Source organism: Macaca nemestrina, chromosome 4, assembly GCF_043159975.1.
Source record: "Macaca nemestrina isolate mMacNem1 chromosome 4, mMacNem.hap1, whole genome shotgun sequence".
NCBI classification, from domain to species: Eukaryota; Metazoa; Chordata; class Mammalia; order Primates; family Cercopithecidae; genus Macaca; species Macaca nemestrina.
In genome coordinates, this window is record NC_092128.1 from 27,217,431 (window position 1) to 27,232,601 (window position 15,171).

The following is a 15,171-nucleotide window of genomic DNA, read 5'->3' on the forward strand; positions in this document are numbered from 1 at the left end:
TGTACTTTCTGCAAATTGAGTTTTGGTGAATTTTCCCAGAGCCCCTGTGCCCAGAACCACATTCAGAGAATCACCACTTAAAAAAAAATTCAGGGTGTCCCAAGAGTCTATTCCAAGGGAAAGTCTAGAGAGGTAGATAGGGAGGTCACCTGACATTTGGGAATCACCTACTCTGTTCCAGGGGCCTTATGGACACGATCTCATTTCATTCTCCACACCCAGCCCATGAACTAGGAACAATTCACTTTATATGTGGGAAACCTAAGGCTTGAGAAGTAAGTGACTTGCCCACAGTCTCTGCCTTCAGAGGTACAGACCTTTCTTTATGTCCTTCAGTCTCCTTCTCAGCCATCTCTTTCCCCACCTCAGGCCAGGCCAGGGAAGAGTGGTCCAGCCAGAAATAAACCACTCTAGAAACCCACAGAGTCATGCAGAGGCCAGCATTTAGGCTGTAATCCTGCAACTCACCCATATTCAGTCCAGGCCCCAATCTCTTCCATTTGGCAACCAAAGAGTGAAAAAGAAAACTGATGTTCTGGGAGGGTCTGCTGTGTGACATTGTCACACACACTTGTTTACATAGTCTCCTCTGTTTGAGGCCAGGGCGCCCAGCAGTGCATATAGCTCACCTAGGGTCACATAACTCCCAAGCGGTGGTGACAAGTCGCCCCAGCAGTAATATCACTTGCTTTCCTGCCAGTAGCATTTGTGCCCATATGTTAAGACTTGTTTAGGTCTGCACCTCAATGTTACAGGTAAGTAAATGAAGGCTCAAAGAGGGGCAGCCCATTGTTGGCTTGGTGTTCCAACAAAGCAAGCCTTTGAGTTCCCTGATGGAGCATGGGACGTTTGAGCCTTTGGTCTTCCTGGCCTAAGATGTGGTCTTTATCGCTGAATTTCTAAGAACTGTGGGCTTTGCCTGTTGCCAAATTACCCTCTAGGACCATGGCTCCTCCAAGCCCACTACAGAATCCAGCTGAAGCTTTAAATTATGTCAGCCTGTGGAAGTATCTAAGGTGAGTGATTGATGGGCTGCTATCCGAGAAAGCAGAATGGACCAAGCTCAAAGATCCGATAGGCAGCTGTACCACACTTTCCTGAAATGCAAACCCCACCCCCACACCACCAGCCTCCAGATTTCAGCAGCATTACTACCCATCAAGGACTGCTTAATTTGCCTTCAACATCCAAAGGCTGTCAGCAGGGAGGGCACTGCCAATTAGTCCATCAGTGAGTGAGATCAGATGTAAGGTTGTAATTGCCCCGGGACCCATATAAAAGTATCAACATTCTGTAGGAGGGTGAGAGACCCAAGAGTTTGGAGCAAAAAGAGATTCTGACTCTAAGAGAAATGGCAGTCGCAAGCTGAGAAGAGCAAATACATAATTATTTTAGCTCCTGGATGTCCTAGTATTAAGGAAACTGGGTCCTATAAATTCCTTCTCTTCAATACCTCCCAAATTCCTTATCTCCTTCCCTTTCCCATGGCCACCCCTTAGCTCTTGTTTACTCTGATGGTAATGCAGAGCAGGTAAGCCCCTAATGGGGCTTAGAAAGGGAGGTTTCTTAGTTTTGCCCAGGAAAGAATTAAAGGACAAGCCGCAGTAGAAGAAAACAGCTTTACTGAAGCAGTGTTACAATTGTGGTGGTTTTATAGTTCCATGACTGCTCCTGCACAGCAGGGTGACCCCATAGGCAGAGAGTAGCATCTCAGGGCAGTTTTGTAGTCATATTTATACCTATTTAATTACATGTAGATTAAGTGGCAGTTTATGCAGAAATTTCTAGGGAAGGGGTAGTAACATTTGGGTCATTGTGTCATTGCCATGGAAAGGGGCAATAACTCCAAGTGTTGCCATGGCAATGGTAAACCTACATGGCACACTGGGGTGTGTCTTATGGAAAGCTGCTTCTGCCTCAGCCCTGTTTTAGCTAATCCTCAGTTTGGTCTGCTGTCTGAGGCCCGCTTCCAGAGTTGAGTCCCACTTCCTACCTCAGCAAGAGTATATCAATAGCCTCCTAAAGCCTCTTTCTGTCTTGACTACTGCTCCTTCCAGTTCATCTTTCACATGCCAACAGGGTGATTTGTCTAAAATGAAGTCCACCTAAAATGTCATTCACTTAGGGCACAGGTCTCTAAATTGGCATGCATATACTCAAGAATACACAAGATGCATTGGGGTGTAGGAGGAAAATAAGACAACATATATTTTCATTCATTTTTCTAAAAACTAATTATAAAGAAATTGAGTTTTCCTAATATGTAATACACGTAATATGCGTCTTGACATTGGCAACCCTGTTTAGCCCAGGAGGTGTCATGAGGGGAAAATGGGGGCCCTACAACAAGGGGATTAACAGCAGTGTCCTCATTCAATCTTTCAGGGTCAGATTTTTCCTCTCAGTGTACCTCAGTGGCACTGAGTCAGGTTATTCAGAATTCTTGATGCATAAAGGCTTCTCATGGGTCATTTATTCATTTATGTATGTATCTACTTTTCACTATCTGATAAGCACTTGTAATTCAACCATCCATCTTGAAGACTAGGACCTTGGCAAAAACTTTCATCTCGCTACATGCCCATTCTCCTGCCCAGCCTCTTGTTTCCACCACCCAAAGCAGCCACCATCCTGAACCACAAGTCTATTGTTCCTTTACTTCCTTTGAATATAGTGTTGACTCATCTATATGTATTCCTTAAAAGTATACATTTTTATTTTAGTTGTTTTTACCATTATAAAAAGGGCTTATGCTGCATGCAATATTCTGAGTCTTTTCTTCCCCCACTTAATAAAACTTTGCTAAGATTCATTCACATTGCTACATTGCATAGTTTCATTCATTTTTACTGCTATGTAATATCCCTTTGTGTGACTTTACCACAATTTATTCATCCACTCTCCTCTTCATAAGAACTTGGGTGGTTTTTATTAATAGATAAAAATAAAAAATTATTTTAAAATTTAAATGGAAATGCAAAGATCCAAAAATAGCCAAGACAATCTTAAAATATATGTATATTCTCCAAAAAGACTCATATACATAATTTAAAAGGAACATCAAAATTCAATAAGGATAAGACAAATAATCCAATAGAAAATAAGAAAGACTCAAACTTCATGAAAAAAATCTAAGTGGCCAATAAATACACAAAAAATGCTCAACCTCAAATCTTCAAAGAAACATAAAATAATACCATAGTAAGATATGACCTAACACAATGGTAAAAAAGTAGAATGACTGATAATACTAAGTGTTGGTGAGGATGTGGAAAAACTGGAACTCTCAAGACTTGCTGGTGAGAGAATAAATTGGTAGGACCACTTTGGAAAACCGGCATTATCTACAAAGTTGAACGTATGCATTGTAGTCCCTGCTTACCCAAGGGTTTGGCTTTCCACAGTTTCACTTTCCACCATTTTAGTTACCCATGGTCAGCCAAGGTCTGAAATAGGTGAGTATGGCACAATAAAATAATATATTTTGAGGAAGAAAGACTACATTCAGATAACTTTTATATATAGTGTTATAATTGTTCTTTTTTCATTAGTTGTAGTTAATCTCTTACTATGACTAATTTATAAATTAAACTATATCATAGGTATGTAGGTATAGGAAAAAATATAGTATATATAGGGCTAGCTCTATCCATCGTTTCAGGCATCCACTGGAGGTCTTGGAACATACCCTCCACAGATAAGGAGGGACTACTACTGTATACTCTATGATCCAGCAATTTTACTACTAGATATATAGCCAAAGGAAATGTATACATACATAAACTAAAAGACATGTGTAGGAATTTTTATAGAAGCACTATTTATCATAGTTCAGTGCCAATTATAAATTTAGCTCCAAGGACATACATACTATATGTATATATACACATACACATTCTTCAGCATACCTACATCAGGATATAAGAGAGACTGGAATTCACCTCTCCTCAGCAAGGTGTATGGCAAAAGTATTTCTAAGTACAGTGGGCTACAGAGAGGCATTTCTATCCCCCATAGGAAAAAACTGATTGTGTTTCTAGAACTTCTACCTGGGGATCCAGTGCTAAATATTCACTCATCACCAGAATTTTCTTTAAATGAAAAAATTTGTATTTTGGATTTTAGATATTCAGCATGGGATTAATCATGATCCTAGTTATGACTCAATGCCAACATTGTTTCACATATACCCCACTTTTTTACGCACTCATTCATTCAATTATTCATGCATTCATTCATTTTTTTTCACTATCTGTTTTAGTCCATTTGTGTTGCTATAAAGGAATATTTGAAACTGGATAATTTACAAAGAGAAGAGGTTTCTCTGTCTTGCAGTTCTGCAGGCTGTACAAGAAGCATGGAGCCAGCATCTGCTTCTGATGAGGGCCTCAGGCTACTTCCACTCATAGTGGAAGGGGAAGGGGAAGGGGAGCTGGCTTGTGTAGGGATTGCATGGCAAGGGAGGAAGCAAAAGAGAGAGAGAGAGAGAGAGGGCAGGTGCCAGGTTCTTTTTAACAACCAGCTCTCATGTAAACTAATAGAGCAATAGCTCACTCACCCCATCCCCAGGAGATTAATCTACTCATGAGGGATCCACCCCCATGACACAAACACCTCCCATTAGGCCCCACCTCCAACACTGGGATCAAATTTCAATATGAAGTTTGTTGGAACGAACATCCAGTCTATAGCACCAACCAACTCAAAATCTAGAACAATACGAACAGCATGTCTGCATGTTCCTCTGCTATTCTGGCCCTCTGCCTTGGCTCTCACCACCTCTGCCAGGGGTAATAATTACACTAAACCTTTTGCTTTTCTTTCCTTTGCTTTATTTTTCAGTTGTATCACCAAGATATGCATGCCTATGTCACCTATTTTTTAGTTGCAATTTTGAAGTGTGATGTGTGTAGACTTCTAGAACTTCACTCACTATATTCTAAGATTCACCCATATTGCTACATGTAGTTTACTCCTTTCCATTTCCCATGCTGTAAAATATTCCATTTGGTGAAGATGTCATTATTTATTTATTCTTCTCTCCATGGACTTTTGGGTTGTGCTACGGACAGTCTTGTTCAAGTCCTAACCCCTCTCCCTTCTCACTCTGGTTGTTATGGCTACATTAGGTTTGGGGCATGGATTTTTGGAAAGGTGGTAAAAAAACTCATCATCATCATCATCATCATCATGTGATGGTGATAGCTGATATTTGTCTGAAGTGTTACCTGTTACAAAGAACTTTTATCAACATTATCTAATTGGACAGACTCCAAGAACAGGCAGGCCTATCACAGGGTTAGGAAACAACCAAATTCTCATCCTTTAGATCTTGTTTCATGTGTTACTCTGACCCATTCTGGAGCCTTGGGCTTGACTGGCATTTCTCTCACTGTAAAGCCTAGTTTCATTGCAATACATCATTAAAACTGGATGGGACGTCTGAGAAAACTGAGACATTGAAAAAGGCTATCAGAGAGCAGCCAGGCCTAGTATCACCCAAAGTTTTTTTTCCTAGTCTCCAGCCAAAAGCCAGAGCCTCCATGACCGTGGGAGGCCAGGGGCTGCCCAGGAGATAGAATTTTCCCCACTACCATCCACCACTGGTCCTCCTAGGATGAGAGTCAGTCATCTTTGACTCTTCCAGGCTGTCTGCCTCTCCCAGTTCCATGTTACCCCTGGTGAAGCCAGGCTCACTTGGTGGCACAATGCCAGCATTCTCCACTCCCCATCCCTATCACTGAATAATGAATACCAGCTAAGTGTTGAGCAAGTGCCAGTGAACTTCGAGCAAATATTCCCCCTGGAGCTTGGATCAATAACACTTAGCTGCTCCTTTTCAGCCGGGAAAGGGGGCAGCAGGAAACCCATCCTGAACCTTTCCCTCAGGGACAGGCTGTCTGACATCCCCAAGCCCACCCTCAAGGGCTCTTGACTTTCCAGTGCAGGAGTGAAGACTTGTGTCCACAGGAGACTAATTACCCTCCTTCCTCAGCCCCTGTTCCCCAAACATTCCCTTGGAATGTGATTGTTAAGCTCCATCTCCAAGAAAGGGCTCTTTCCCTGGGAGCTCTGCTTGGGTAGCCTATGAGAGCTAAGGGGACACTGTGTTCTGGATTCAGGGGTGGTCACCAGCCATCTCATAACCTTGAGCTGCATAGTTTGGGATTAGAGAGGAAGAGAAGAAAAGAGAAGGTGTTTTACACATGTACATCAATTCGGTGGCCTTGGCCATGCTCCATGTCTAATCTAGGCACTGTCAACTCCAGCCTGGTTCTGAGAATCACATCTTCTTTGTTCTTAGAAATCTTGCAGAGTTGAGAGAGTAATGACAACCAGTAGTCACAAATGCCTCTTTTGTTCCAGGCTCTGTTCCAAGCCCTTGGCTCTAACTCATTGTATCCCATAGTAACTCATGAGGTACAGGCTATCATCTCCACTTTAGAGACAAGGATGTTGAGACGTGAAGAGGTGAAGTGACTTGTCCAGAGTTACAAAGCAAGGAAGCACGAAGCCAGGGCCTTGTCCCAGTCCACCTAGATCTAGAATACATTGTCTGGACCATTCCACCAAGCCACTTCCATGACACCTCACCCCTGGGCTAGAACAGGAGCTCTGGAGGCAGATGTTCCTGGCTCTGAATCCAGCTGTTACTTACAAATGATGTGGTAGGTACATTTCTCAACCTTTCTACTTTTCTGAGTCTCCCTTTCCTAATGTAAAAAACTGAGATAATACTCAGCTCAAAGTGCTGTTGTAAAAATAAAAATTCAATAAACTACAGAGCTGATGTTCAACAGGTATTTATTTCTTCATTGAGGGGCTGAAGCACCTTACTCTTCTCTGCAGAGGCAGGCCTACTGGCCTGGTCTGGAAAGCCTTGGCCCACATTTGAGGTTCTGGCATCACCTCCCTGGCCTGGTATCAGGTTGCTTTTCCCAGGTTCCTCTTCTTGACACTTTCCCAATATCCCAGCCCCCTTCAAGAGTGGAGAGTTAAACCACTTCCTTCCCCTGGCCCTGCTGGCCTCTATTACTCCCGCCAATCTCCCAGGCCACAGCTGATGCCTGCCAAGGTAGACTTTTAAAGCCATTCCCCAAATACTGGCAGGGGCTATGTCCTCCTCAAGGAAGGCTTGACCACACCATCTGGAAACACTGCTTTGCTGATGGCACAGCTTAGACCTGTGGCCATATAAGCTTTTCAAAATGGCATTACCCCCTCCACCTGAGTTAAATGTCTCACTTGGTCACAGTAGACCTGGCACATTGGTTATAACAAACCACCCCAAGCCTAATGACATCACACAACAGTAATCATGTATCATCTCATGGTTTAGGTGAGTCAGGAATTCAGATGGGCAGGGGAGGATGTCTTGCCTCTGCTCTGTGATGTCTGGGGCCTCAACTGGAGCACATGAGGGCTGGGGGGCTGGAGTCATCTGAAGGTTTGACCAGGGCTGGAGGATATGCTCTCAAGGTGGTTCACTCATATGGCTGATGAGTTAGTGCTGGCAATTTTGTTCCTCTCCACGTGGGCCTCTGCACAGGGCTACTGGAGTGGTGTATGAGTTTGCTAGAGCTGCCATAACAAAGCACCACAGACCAGGTAGCTTAAACAATGGAAATTTATTTTCTCACAGTACTGGAAGCTAGAAGTCTAAGCTCAAGGTATCATCAGGGTTGTTTCTTCTGAGGCCTCCCTCCTTGGCTTGAGGAGGACCACCTATTCCCTGTGTCTTCTCACAGTCTTCCCTCTATGCATGTCTGTATCCTAATCTTCTCTTCTTATACAAATACCAGTCATCTTGGACTAGGGCAAATGCTTAAAGACCTCATTTTATCTTAATCACCTCTCTAAAGTTCCTATCTCCAAATATAGTCACATTCTGAAAAACTCGGGATTAGGATTTCAACATATGAATTTGGGGAGATACAGTTTACCCCATAACAAGTATCCTTATGAAATGGTGGCTGGCTTCCCCCAGAATGAACGTTCCGGGAATATTGGGTAGCTGCTGTCATGTCTTCTATGAGTAGATTCAGAAGCCACACAACACCAATTCGGTGCTATCCTACTGGCTTCATAGATCAACCCTATTCAATATGGCAGGATGCCACAAGATGACATGTGTTCTGGGAAGTGAGGATCCAGGAGGGCAGCCTGGAAATGAGCTACCACCACACCCAGGCAAACAAATGCCTCCCACATTCACCACACACCAGAAGAGAAGCCCACCCTGAAAGACAAAGTCCAGAAGGCACAAAGCCTCTTCTTGTGCTCAGCAGCAAGGCAGGAGGCTCCAGAGGCATACGGAGAAAGAAGGTGGCCACGTTCTCCTCAAACTACCATCTCTGGGGAGGAGAAGTTTTACTCCCTCCATGGAAACCTGGGGCTAGCATCCCAGATGTAAAGAGAGGTTCCAGTCTGGTCCTGGGTTTGCTCCACCTGCCCTGTTGTATAACTGCACAGTGCCCCTACAATGGACACCACCGAGAGGACACAGATGGAAAAGATGAGTAAGATAACTGTCGTGCACAAGGAGCTTACAGCGTACATGGCACAGAACAAGTGCACAAAATAATAACTCACAAGTTAGACTGTGATTGTTAATTCCTAGAGCACATAGCTCTATATGTGTAGCAGAGGAGGGAAAGGTTTCACTCCTTTGTTCCAAGTATATGTGACTTAAAAGCAGAACCCTGGTATTCCTTCTCCCTTATCTGATTAATCTGCAGAAACAGAGAATCATGGTAAAGCCAGCATCTGATACTGGTGATCATAAGGTCAAAGGTCTGTGTCTGGGACCCCAGATGATTTGCAGTTCATTTATTGAGTCCTCGCTGTGAGTGTGTCCATGAAGACATGAGTCAGCTGAAGACCATGTGCCCCGTGACTGCTGGCCTTCTCCAAGCAGATGTGGCCTTCTGATTGGCCTAGTGCTGAAGTCCTAAAATACTGGGTCCTGCCTTCGAGTCCTGGGCAGGGCTGCCTCTCCTCCCCTTTTCATGTACCCCTCAGGCTACACACCAGAATAGCCAGTTCTCCTCAGTCAGTTTTCCCATCACCTTCCTCCTAAGCGAAAACTCACCTGGCTCAAGTTTTGGGGACAAAAGGGGAGAAGAGCTCATCCTGCAATGTTGCTTTCTCTTCCTCAGAATCTTTGGGACGGCCTAAAAGTTCCTGCGTCCCCGCCCTACTAGAGAGTGGGGGGATTCCTCCAGTCCCAGCTGGGCCCACCTCCCAGTCACCTCATCCATCATCCTGACAGGTGGGCCCTGGAGAGAAGCTATAAGCAGGTCAGGGGTAATTAGGATCCATTAAAGAGATGAGGCTGAGCTGCAGGGGGGACCATTCATTCCACAGCACCCTCTTCTAAATGGGGCTGTCAGCCATGTAGAGCTTGCTCCCGCGAGTTCCTGGGGAGGCTGTGACAACCGGGTAAAGAGCATCTTGAAGACATGGAGGCCTGGAGATGAGGCAGGGGCCATCAGCCAGCATTCCTGCAGAGAAGGCAGGGGGCAGAGAAGGGGATAACAGAACCCACCCCCAACCCCCACCAGCAGGGTCTCACGTAGGGGCTTGTTTGTGAGCCAAGTCCTCAGCTTATGACTCCACACTCTGCAGTCCAGGCTGCTTTCCATGGCCTCCCTGCGCATCCCAGCCCAGGGCAAGACTACATCTCAAAATAAAATTAAATTAAATTAAAATTAAAATAAAAAACAAGCATTGGACCTAAGATGGGAGCACTCTTCCTCTTGCTCTCTTGCTTTTGGGAAGGCCATGCCCTGCCTATGGAGTAGCCATTCCTTTGTTTCTTTACTTCTCAAATAAACTCGTTTTCACTTTATTCTGTGGACTCACCCCAAAATCTTTCTTGCATGAGATCCAAGAATCATCTCTTGGGACCTGGATTGGGACTGCTTTCCAGTAACATTTTGAATATAATTTAGTGTACTTAATGTAGGCACAAATGTGATCTGAAATACGTTGGTTGGGTCTTTAGTAGGATTTTCTTTTTCTTTCTTTCTTTCTTTTTTTTTTTTTTTTTTTTTTTAGGACTGGGGATACCCAGTTCTCTTACGTCTGACCAGTCCATTTCTGAAAGGACTAGAAAACATCGTGGTTCACAATCCCACAAACAGTAGCCCAGGACCCCTGGGGAAGGCACCTCTCTGCCTCCTCTTTTCCGAGACCCCCGCAGAGCAGAACGAGTGAAGCTCGAATCTTGGGGGCCTTCCGTCTGGCCGGCCTACTGCAAGGTCTGTGCTTGCTTTGCCTTCGTTGCTATTGTTTTCAGTCACGGCAGCAGTTAAGCCCACATTAAGAACAAATGAGAGAGGCCAATTACTAATGTGCTGAGGGGGAAGAAAAACAACCCATAAATAATTGTACTGAGGTTTGATGTTAAATATAAGGAGGACTAATAATTCAGACAGGCAGAAACTCCTGAATCTACCACAAAACTCCCCAAGGCAGAATGGCAGCGAATGGCCACACATTTGCATAATAGCTTTCTTGTTGTTCTCTTTGTTCTTTTTGTTGCTTCAACTAATTGCATTTAAGCACCCTGTTATTTCCCTCATTCCTCTGAAAGGAGCCAGCCCCAGTGATCCATAAAATGGTAACTTTCACCAGCACAATACTGTTGTTATACACTTATAAATTGAGGGATCTGAAAAGAAACAAAGCTCTATATCAAAATAGCCCCAGGACCTCTCCTTTGATTCAATTTGTTGTGCATGCTTTTCTCCAGGGCTGGATTCACAGGTGGGCCACCTGCACCCCCATGCAGCTGTCCCATGCTAGCTGGTGCCCTGTGGTTAGAAAGGCCCTGCTTGGTTTAATGCTCGGCTGTCACTGTATAGAATTGCTCAATACTTTTTAATAAGAGGCCCCACGTTTTCATTTAGCATTGGCCTTGCAAATTATCTATGCTTCTCACTCTGAGTCAGGTCTGGCTGGGATAGTGCCTAGCTCCAACCGCAAAGTAGACATCATGTGGTGAAGTCTCCCAATAGTCCAACAGCTATAGCATTTCTGCCTCCTCTAGTATTCATTTATATAAGCCACCCACCACCCTTGATGGCCATGACTCACGGAAAAGGGAAAATTCATTTCCCCAGGACACAATCTGACACCAAACTTTCTGAGCTCAGCTTGCAATTTAGCTGGAACCAAAAAAAAGCACAAAGATCTCTGTCTGGATGGGACTTTTAATTGTTGAAGTCACTTCCTTTGTGGAGAAACCTGGATGAGTTGAAGAGGTGTTTCCCTGGTCCTAGGGATTCTAACGGTCCCACTAAAAGGAGCATGGGAATGCCCTACACCTGCTGCTTCCTTCCCACTTTTGCATCTTTCAAGGTAATCATTAATCTATTCCCACAACAAACGTTACCGTATTACTCCAGGCTGTCCTGGGCATCAGGGATCCAAGTGTAAATGACAGAGACTCAGTCTCTGCCATCATGGATCTCATGGTCCCATCTCAAATGAGACCCAAATGCCATCCCCATGTCCACAGGCATGGGAGGACTAACTCTCACATTCTAACCTTGGAGCCTATTGCTATTCCACTAGGAATAGCTGCTCCTTCTTCCTACCAATGCATGTCTGGCTCACTTGATCGCCAGAGTCCAGCTTGAAGTAGATTTCTACCAGAAGTCCTTCCCTGATCACTGCCCTAGGCCGCTCCACTCAGCTGCCTCTATGCTGTACCCACTGGGGACTCAAGTGTTTCCAGGACACTCTGTGTTTTTCAGTTGCTATAAATAATGTAGGTTTCTTAGCCTGAGAGGAGATTCTAACAGATCTGAAGTCTGTTTTGCTCCCTACCTTTATGACTGTGCCTGATGTAGCAAGTACTGTTTGTTGCCCACACGAATCTATTGCCCTCTTCTTGGCCAGTAGAAACCAATTTTGTTTCCATATTGACACTTTCCTTTGAGTCCTTCTGCTGAAGATGGGTGACTTTATCTCTAGCCACTTCCCAGGAGGGTGAGACATGGATATTGATTGGTCTATGGTGATCCCATTCTCTTTCCTACCATTGGTTTAAGAAGGGTCATGAGACCTCGTCTTGATCAATGATACATAAGAGAAATGATGGATGGTTTCTACAGAAAAGATTTCCAATCGATAGAAAGAAACTCAGGGGAGGAAATGGTTCCTTCTCTTCAGTTGGATTAGTGTCATGTCCCCATGGGACACCTAGAACTGTGGCAGCCACCTTGTGACCGGGAGAGATAACACCAACAGGTTGAAGCTGACGGTGAACAATGATGGTGTTCTTGATGAGGTGATTAGATAGACATTAACCAACCTGGTCCCACCCTACCTACTTCCAGGATTCTGGCCATGTAACTTTAATATTTTTATCACTTAATATACATTTATTTTGGTTTTCTGTTCTTTGTAGCTGAAAGCTTTCTAAATGATAAGAGGTTTGCCTGTAATAGGTGTGCTTTGTGGATTTTGTCTAATTAAATGTTGGGAACAGGGTGTGCAGGGTCTGCCCTTGGAACAGGCTAACTAGACTTCCTGTAAGGAATGTGAGTGGTCTAACAGAAAAAGAATATAGGCATTCCAATGTTTCTGAGGGCCAGTTCTGATTTTATGCCGGACTATGACTTTGATAATTGGGAATGTGGGAAATTAAGACATTAAGAAGTAAAAGTATTGACTTTAGTCGCATCACAAACTAAAGAAATTCAGTCTAGAGCACTGACTTGGTGTAGAAGTAAAATTCCAAGTAGATCTCCATCTACTTCCTCTGGCTGGGGGGCACTTGCTTCTTTCTGTAAGTGATCAAATTTAAAGAAAATGTTGTTTCTTGGGTCTAAAAATCTGCTATTACCCAGGTTACTGAGTTCTGTAATTAAGACCTGATCTTTTCCCCTGGGGAGTGCATGAGCGATGAATTCAGCAGCTATGCATACCTTCTCCTCACCCAGCACCAGTCCTCAAATTCAGCCAGCTTGGGCTGCTCTCCACACAGTGAAATTTTAGGAATATCTGTGTAATCTAAAATTATACCATCTAGGGCTAATAAAATCTGGAATTCCATTATGAGACATTCATTCTTTTGGCTATATGTCTATAAAAGTCACTAAAATCCAATCATCCCTATGTAGGAGTAGCCCCTTTTCTTGAGCACAAATAGGATATAGAAAATGGGGCAGGGGACAATTTCCTGGGATGAGCTTGTTGTTAAAGAGTTGAACAGATTTATACAGAAGAACCTTGGTGCACTAAAGACAAACTTTTCTTATGTCTCAACTTTACTTGGAAATAATGACAATCTTCGCGGAAGGAGCAGCACATGCATTTTCCCACTGTAACATGGATCCATTCACGCTTGTGAAGATAGAAGGATATGAAGATCAGAAAGAAGCAAGTGGCCCCCACGAAGAGGAAGTAGATGGAGGTCTGAAGTCCCGGAGAGAATTCTGTGACAGTGCTTTAACAGTGTATGCAGCAGCCCAGGCACAGTGGCTCACGCCTATAATCCCAGCAATTTGGGAGGCTGAGGTGGGTGGGTTGCTTGAGCCCAGGAGTTCCAGACCAGCCTAGACAACATGGCCAAACCTCACCTCTACTTTAAAAAATACAAAAATTAGCCAGGTGTGGTGATGCATGCCTATGGTCCCAGCTACCCAGAAGGTTGATGCTGCAGTGAGCCACTGCACTCCAGCCTGGGCTACAGGAGTGAGACCCTGTTTAAAAAAAAAAACAAAACACAACAAACAAACAAACAAACAAAAAACCCTATGTGAAAGATCATTATTCCAATGGCCAAGGCTTCTATACTGTTTGTGCTAAAACAGACTGTTATTGCATGTACTGAAAGCCACCAGTTTCAGCCTAAAAACTTCTGGAATGATCATTGGAGATAAGAGCAGAAGTCCACAATCAAACAACCTATAGCCCAGGTAGTTGAAGTGCTTAAAATTCAGGTTCACTATTATGAAGAGGGTAATGCGCCATTGGTCAGTCATAAAGTTGTACAGGATTCACTAACTGTCTCGAATGAAGTACAAACTGTAAAGGAGTTTATTAAAATCAGAGAATGCAGGAAAGGAGTATCAAACAGCAATTAGTAAAAACTATCAAATGATGTCAGATGCCACATTAAAGGCCTTGCACCGGCAGCTACTCATTACCTGCACCAAAATTGATGAGAACAAGCTACTCAGCTACAAGAATGGCAAAGAAATGCAGAAGACTTAAAGGCTGAATGTAGGATTCTTCTGTATGTGGAAAGACAAAGATTCAACGTGTGGTCGTATGACAAATAAGTGATTTATAAACAAGAGTGATATTTTGCTAGGGCTTTCAAAGTTAATGGATTTTCTAGCCTCATGGAATACTGTTGAACCTCTAGCATTGTCTTGATTCTTTTCTGTTCTCTGCCTTGTAATTTTCTGTTATCACTATATCCATGTGTGAATCTGTTGTTGTTAATTCTGCCACATTTAATGTTGGAAAGAGACATCTAATCTGGAGTCACTTACTGTTTAGAAAATTTTCCTAGCCGTGAAGCCCTGTTACTGATTTAGACAAGGTGTGATGTTCACTACTTTTCTACTGCTATTCTTCCAAGAACTTCTGGGACTTCAGTGGTTTTTACCGCTCCACCAACAGCTAAAGAGGTATTCCTACAAGCTATAGCTAAATGGAAGACATATTCATCCTTCTTCTACTTTCATCTTCATTTATAGCATCTCATAACTGTTGATTTCCAAAGTTTGGATTGGGGCTTTTCAGGTCCTTTTTGGAGGGCAAAGGAAGTTTTCTGGAAATTCCATTATAGCCAGCTTCTCTGGGGAACTTGTTTTTAAATCCAAAGACTTGAACCACCTTCCCTGCAAATGGACATGTCTGCTTTCTTCCCCTCTGTCATTGTCTCCTTCTCATCTAGTACCATTGTAGTTATAGACATCTGCACTCTTAGAAGAGTTTTATTCACTTATTTTTTTTTAAAGCTCAATAACTGATGACATACTGTGGATGTAGAGGTATAAACCTTGAAAAATCCAGATGTTGAAGGAAAAACGAGTATCTTCTGCTTTAATACTTTGTGGCAGGATTGTACCGTAAGAAAAATAATCAAACAACTATGCACATCACAAATAAAAAATAAAAATGAACCAAAGTGAAAAGGGTGGCTTC

General features: G+C 43.4%; 1 pseudogene; it reads left to right on the forward strand.

Moving 5' to 3' along the window:
* Positions 1–13,293: 13,293 nt before the first annotated feature.
* Positions 13,294–14,229, forward strand: LOC105471448 (F-actin-capping protein subunit alpha-1-like; annotated as a pseudogene).
* Positions 14,230–15,171: the final 942 nt, after the last annotated feature.